Below are 7,904 nucleotides of genomic sequence, written 5' to 3'. Positions count from 1 at the left end.
TTTGAGAGTGGGCATCCATGTCTTATTCATGATCTTAGAGGGAAAGCTTTCAGTCTTTTCCCATTGAGTATGATGTTAGCTGTGTGTTTTTCATATATTGTCTTAATCATAATGATAGAGGTCCCTTCTATTCCTATCCTTTTGAGGGTTTTCATCAAGAAAGGATGTTGAATTTTGTCAAGTACTTTTTTGCATTGATTGTGATGATCATACGGTTCTTCCACTTTGATTTATTGATGTGGTGTGTTACATTAATTGATTTTCTTGTGTTGGACAATCCTTGCACTCCTGGAATAAATCCCAGTTGGTCTTGGTGTATAATTCTCTCAATGTGCTGCTGGATTCAATTTCTGAGTATTTTTTGACAATTTTTTCATCTATATTCATTAGAGAGATTGGTCTATAATTTTAATTTTTTTGTATTATCTTTGACTTTGGTATTAGGGTGATGTTGGCTTCATAGAATGAGTTAGGTAGTTTTTCCCCCTCTTCATTTTTTTTTGAGGAATTTTAGCAGGATTTATACTAATTCTCCCTTGATTTCTTGGTAGAATTCACATGTGAAGCCATCTAGTCCTGGACTTTTCATTTTTAAGAGCTTTTTGATGACTGACTCAACCTTTACTTGCAAATTGGTTTGCTGAGGTCTTCTGTTTCTTCTCAATTCCTGTTGGTTGTTTATGCTGTCCTAGGAAGTTGTCCATTTTGTCTAAGTTGTCTAGTTTATTAGCATATAGTTGCTCATAGTACCCTCTCATTATATTCTTTATTTCTGTGGGGTCAATAGTTATGCCCAATTTCCCATTTCTGATTTTATTTATTTGCATCTGCTCCCCTTTTTTGTTAGCCTAGGTAAGAGTCCATCAATTTTATTGATTTTCTCAAAAAAAAAAACAAACTTCTGGTTGTGTTGAGTCTCTCTATTGATTTCATGTTCACAATATTAATTTTTTTCTGTTCTAATCTGTTACTTCTTTACTTCTATTTGGTTTGTTGTTAGTTTGCTGCTCTTTTCTCTAGTTTCTTCAGGTGAACAGTTAATTCATTGATTTTTCTCTTTATTCTCTTTTAATAAAGGCATTTAGGGCAATAATTTTCCTTCTCAACACCACATTTGCTGCATCCCATCATTTTTGATTTGTTGTATTTTCCTTTTCATTTGCCTCAAGATATTTGCTAATTTCTCTTGTAATATCTTCCTTTACCCACTGGTTGTTTAAGAGTGTGTAGCTTAGCCTCCTTATGTTTCTGACCTTCTGCCTGTTACTGATTTTCAACTTCATCTCATTAAGATCCTAGAGGAGGAACCTCAGATGGCAGCCAGGTGAGACAGGACAAAAAACATCTCCGTGAAAAATACTAGATAAAAACCAGAAGGTGACCCAGAGTACTGATTTCAGTGATGCACCAGTTGGATGAGGACTCCTTGTACCATAGGGGCTGTATACTTGGTGAAACCAGGAGTCTGCATTCTGAAATGAAGCACTGTCAAGCAAATCAGATGCCAGGAGGCTGGAAACAACAGAAAATCTTAATGCATATGATAAAACTGGATGATATGGAGAACCCAAGTCCAAACACCCATATCAAAATATCGGAAGACACACAGTACTTGGCTCAATTAATCAAAGAACTACAATTGAGGAAAGAAAACATGGCAAAGGATTTAAAGGACATGAAGAAGACCATGGCCCAGGATATAAGTGACATAAAGAAGACCCTAGAAGAGCATAAAGAAGACATTGCAAGAGTAAATAAAAAAATAGAAGATCTTATGGAAATAAAAGAAACTGTTGGCCAAATTAAAAAGATTCTGGATATTCACAATACAAGATTAGAGGAAGTTGAACAAAGACTCAAAGTCCTAGAAGTCCACAGAACAGAAAATGAAAAAACAAAGAAAGAAGGGAGAAAAAAATTGAAAAAATCAAAATGGATCTCAGGGATATGATAGATAAAATAAAACATCCAAACTTAAGACTCATTGGTGTCCCAGAAGGGGAAGAGAAGGGTAAAGGTCTAGAAAGAGTATTCAAAGAAATTGTTGGGGAAAACTTCCCCAACCTCTACACAATATAAATACACAAAGCATAAATGCCCAGTGAACTCCAAATAGAATAAATCCAAATAAACTCACTCTGAGACATATTCTGATCAGACTCTCAAAAACTGAAGAGAAGGAGCAAGTTCTGAAAGCAGCAAGAGAAAAGCAATTCACCACATACAAAGGAAACAACATAAGACTAAGTTGTGACTACTCAGCACCACCATGGAGGCAAGAAGGCAGTGGCATGACATATTTAAAATCCTGAGAGAAAAAAAATTTCCAGCCAAGAATACTTTATCCAGCAAAACTCTCCTTCAAATTTGAGGGAGAGCTTAATTTTTTCACAGACAAACAAATGCTGAGAGAGTTTGCCAATAAAAGACCTGCCCTACTCCAGATACTAAAGAGAGCCCTACTGACAGAGAAACAAAGAAAGTAGAAAGAGGTATAGAGAATTTTAACAGACATATATAGAACCTTACATCCCAAATCACCAGGACACTCATTTTTCTCTAGGGATCATGGATCTTTCTCCAGAAGGGCCCATAGGCTGGGACATAAAATAAGCCTCAATAATTTAAGAAGAAAAAATAAAATTCAATATATTCAAAGCACATACTCCAACCACAATGGAATACAAATGGAAGTCAATAATTTTTTGAATTGTAACTCCACTATTTACTTCCTACATGATATAAAATACAAAAATTCTGAGGACAAATCAGTGGTTTTCAACTCAATGTAAAATATGTAATTTTTGACAAGAACTATATAAAGGTGGGGGAATGGAGGAGTATAGGAACATAGTTTATGTGTTCTATAGAAGTTAAGCTGGTATCAAAGAGAAATGGGGGAAGGGGCAATGGGGAGTTAAGAAATGAGTGTAGGGTTGCTGTTTGAAGTGAAGGAAAATTTCTAGCAATGGAGGGTGGGAAGGTGATAGCATTACAACATTCTAAAAGTGATTAATCCCACTAATGGAATGCTAGGGAGGGGGTGGAATGGGAAGATTTAGGCTGTATATATGTTTCCACAGTTGAGAAAAAAAACAAAATAAAAACGGTCTAAATAGACAACAATTGAATGCCAAGGATGACCCTGGATAGGATCAGATGATGGAGGACAGGAAGCTCAAAGGGACACAGTTGAGACATAAGGAAAAGGAAATATAGAATGTAACCTTTGTTTCATTGCTGAATCTCTTGTACTTCTTAGCTGCACTTAATGGGATTGCATAAAAGAATGTTCTTGTTCATGGGAATTGTATACGAGAATTATAGTGTTTGTTCAAGGATGTGTGCAGCTACCTCTCATATGTTCAGAAGACAGAGCAATAGATGATGGATGATAGGGAGGGAGGGAGGGAGGGAGGGAAAGAGATAGTGGTGGGACAGCATGTTAAAGTTTGTGGATCAGGGGTATCGGGGGGGGGTCAGGGAATGCTGGAGTTCTGTGCATGGGGTTTGTATTGTTTTTGCAACTGTTCCTATAACTTTGAATCTATTCCAAAATAAAATGTTAAAAAAAATAAACAAAGGGATTTAAGTGCCAGAGAAAATATGGAGAGAGGGATGTACCTTTTCCCTGTTAGTAGGGAAGTAGAATGGTGCAGCCCATCTGGAGGGCAGTGTGATGCTTCCACAGTATGCTAACTCTGGGGTGCTATATGGTCCTGCAACCCTGTTTTTGGGTATACATTGGAAGATCTGAGAGCATGGACATGAATGGACATTGCACACTGGTGTCTATGGTGGCAGTATTCATGATACACAAAGGATGAAGGTGACCTAAGGGCATATCAACTGATAAATGGAAAGGTAAACTGGGTGTATACATTCTATGGAATAGTGAGTGGTGCCAAGAAGAAATGAAGTTGTGAGATATGCAAGAAGGTGAATGGACCTTGAGGACAGTGTGTTGAGTAAAATATCCAGAATCAAAAAAGGTAAACATTATAACACCTCACTAATATGGACTAAGTATAATGTACAAACTCTGAGAATTGATTATGAAAGCATAGGTTATGAGGGAAGTCTTATGCTAAAAATTCCTATATTGTATGCTCTCACAGCAGCCACATGTCTTCATTAGTTCTAATGTTTTTTTCTAAATTCTGAGAACATGAACTGTTTCTGTATAACCTGATTAGTCCCAGGAATTTGATATCTGTGTGACACCTGAGACTCAGAGCCAGAGTTCAGCAGCTATGAATGGCAGCATTACCCCATACAGCAAACATTAAAGAAGCTGAAAAAGAGATCAGATTTTAATTACAGATATGAAGAAAATGGACTTGGTTAGAATGAAGGTAAAGCAGACTAAAGGGACAAGGATTATATTGATCGTGTTTTGAAACTTCAACTTCTATGTGAGACCAAAGGAAGAGATGTTTATTTGGTGGAAAATCTATATTTTCTGTAGTGTGCTATATAATTTAACCTTTGTGGTCAGTTTATTCAAACACCATAATTACATAGAACCTTAAAAAGGCAGTAAGAACTTGTTGGTTTGTACAGGTTAGTGTGATGCCCTGACCATCCTGATGTATTTGGACAGAGAATAAAGTTATTTTCAAAGCCCCATTAAGGGACTTGGGAAATCCATGGAAATATTAGACTTACCCACCTGGGGAACTCCTGATATTCTCACAAGCATTGGGGATTAGCAATTTAATATGTGAAGCCCACAATCTTGGCATTTGCCCCTATGAAGCTTGTACCTCAAAGGAGAGGCTAAGCCTACTTATAATTGTGCCTGAGTCACCCACAGAAAACCTCTTTAATTGTTCAAGTGTGGCCACTCTCTCTAGGCCAACACTGCAGGTAAACACATCACCTTCTCTCCTACATGGGACATGACATCCAGGGTGTAAATCTCCCTGACAACATGGGACATGACTTGCAGAGATGAGGCTGGACCCAGCATTATGGGATTGAGAAAGCCTTCTTGACACAATGGAGGATGGAAAATGAAAGAAAATAAAGTTTTAGTGGATGAGTGATTTCAAATGGAGTTGAGAGATCATTATGGGGGTTATTCTTATGTATTTTATAGATATCCCTTTTTAGTTTTTTGTGTATTAGAATAGCTAGAAGGAAATACCTGAAACTGTTGAACTGCAATCCAGTATTTTTGATTCATGAAGACTATATAACTATATAGCTTATACGGTGTGACTGTAATTGTGAATGCATTGTGGCTCACCATCCCTTTATCTACTGTAAGGACAGATGATTAGATAAAAGGGGGGAAAAAGTAAATGAGTAATGGGGGAAACCATATGAGTTGTTCTGTGTGTAGTTTTGTACTTTAATTTTATTTTTATTCTTATTTTCATCTTTATTTCTTGGATTAATGAAAATGTTCAAAAAATTGAATGTGGTGATGAATGCACAACTATATGATGATACTGAGAACAATTGATTCTACACTTTGGATGATTGTCTGGTATATGAATATATCTCAATAAAATTGCATTAAAAATGGAAAAAAAAGATCCTAGAAAGTGTTTTGTATAATACCAATATTTTTAAATTTGTTGAGACTTCCTTTGTCACCCAACATGTGGTCTATCCTTGAGAATGATTCTTGAGCACTTGAGAAAAATGTCAATCCTGCTTTTGTGCAGTGTAATGTTTATTAATGTCTGTCAATTGCAATTCATTTATCACACAACTCAACATCTGTTTCCTTATTGATCCTCTGTCTAGGTATTCTATTCATTGTTGAGAGCAGCATATTGATGTCTCCAATATTTATTGTAGCGGTATCTACTTCACCCTACTGAGTTGTCAGTGTTTGACTCATGTATTTTGAGCACTGTGGCTTAGTGTATAAATATTTATGATTGTAATGTCTTCTTTTTGAATTGTCCCTTTTATTAATATATAGTGTCCTTCTTTTTCTCTTTTAAGTGTTTTCTATTTGATGTCTAATTTGTGTGTTGTTAATATAGCTACTCCTGCTCTTTTCTGGTTGTTTTTTTGTATGAAATATCTTTTTTCAAACCTTTCACTTCCAACCTATTATTGTCCTTGTATCTAAAGGGAGTCTCTTGTAGACAGCATATGGATAGGTCTTGTTTGTTTAATCTATTCTGCCAGTCTATGTATTTTTCTTGGGAGTTCATCCATTAATATTTAGTGTTATTACTGTAAGGGCAGTACTTTCTTTTACCTTTTTTCTTTTGGATTTTATACATCATATCTTATGTTAATCTCTCTCATTTTACCCTTCCTGATAGTTGTCATTTCTTCACTTTTCTCTAAACCTCTGTCTTCTTTCTTTTCCTACCAACCTGTAGCACTCCCTTTAATATTTCTTGTAGAGCAGGTCTTTTATTATCAAACTCTCTCAATGTATGTTAGTCTGAAAATATTTTAATGTCCCCCTCATTTTTGAAGGACATTTTTGCTGGATACAGAATTCTTGTTTGGCAGTTTTCTCTTTCTGTATCTTAAATATATCATACCACTGACTTCTTGCCTCCATGGTTTCCACAGAGAAATCCATACAATGTCTTATTGAGCTTCCCTTGTATATGATGGATTGCTTTTCTCTTGCTGCTTCCAGAATTCTCTCTTTGTCTTTGTTATTGGACAATCTTATCAGTTACTGTCTTGGAGTAGGTCTATTGGAATCTATTCAGTTTGAGGTATTGTGATGGTTAGGTTCATATGTCAAATTGGCCCAGTGATGGTACCTAGCTGTCTGGTCAAGCAAGCACTGGCCTAACCATTGCTGTGAAGATGTTTGTGGCTGGTTAATAAACCAACCAGCTGGTTTATTAAATCATCAGTCAATTGGCTGCAGCTGTGACTGATGACTCAATGAAGGGCATGTTTCCACAATGAGAGAATGCAGTTGGCTGGATTTAATCCAATCAATCAGTTGAAGACTTTTAAGCAAGACAGATAGAGGACCTTCACTTCTTCTTCAGCTGACCAGCAAAGCATTTCCTGAGGAGTTCATCAAAGATGCCAGTTCATTTCATGAGGAATTCATCAAACACATTCATTGAAGGTCCCAGTTCATTTCCTGAGGAGTTCGTTGAAGTTGCCAGTTTGTTTCCTGAAGAGTTCATTGAACATCTTCATTGGCATTGCCAGTTTGCTGACTGCCTTATGGAATTTGGACTTGTGCATACCCACAGTTGTGTGAGTCACTTTTAAAAATCTTATATTCATAGATCTCTCTCACTGATTCTGTTTCCCTAGAGAACCCTAACTAATACAACTTGGTACGGGGAGTTATTCTTGAGAAACAGAATCTTAAAATGGGCTTTACAATTTGTTTTCTCCTCTGATTAGATTCAAAGGCACTAATGACTCCATTTCCAATAATCAAGAGGGAACTGACAGTCCATGGCATGAGTTGGCAAAGGAGATATGCAAAATAGCACTGTTTAATTCTCTTAATCATACTCTTGTTGAAGCAAGGCTCTGGTTGACAGTGTTTTTGACACCTTCACAGAGTTTTGCAGAATTAAGAGGTATAATGATGTTGGTTGGCTGCTCTTAGATATATTGGATAAAGGTGTAAGAGAAAGGGAAGAGCTAAAGGCTTCAAATTTAAAACTTAAATGTGATATGACAGATGTAAAGGTTTCTATGTGTTCCCTGAATGAAAATCTTATTTCCTGTGCCTTCAGACTTGAGATTTCTGAAAACCAGATGCAGTAGCCGATTTACAATGTAAACTAAAAATCTCAACTTCTCAGGGTTTCTGCTGTTAAAGTAAAGGCATTGATTGGAAAAGAATGGGATCCCAAAACTTGGGATGGGGACATAAGGATTGATGATAATGTCAGTGAGGATATTGGAACCTTGGATTCTGCTGAGTCATTGTTAGATTTACC

This window comes from Choloepus didactylus, chromosome X (assembly GCF_015220235.1).
Source record: "Choloepus didactylus isolate mChoDid1 chromosome X, mChoDid1.pri, whole genome shotgun sequence".
Taxonomy (NCBI): domain Eukaryota; kingdom Metazoa; phylum Chordata; class Mammalia; order Pilosa; family Megalonychidae; genus Choloepus; species Choloepus didactylus.
The sequence above is the reverse complement of the archived record's forward strand: the minus strand, read 5'-3'. Positions refer to the sequence as shown.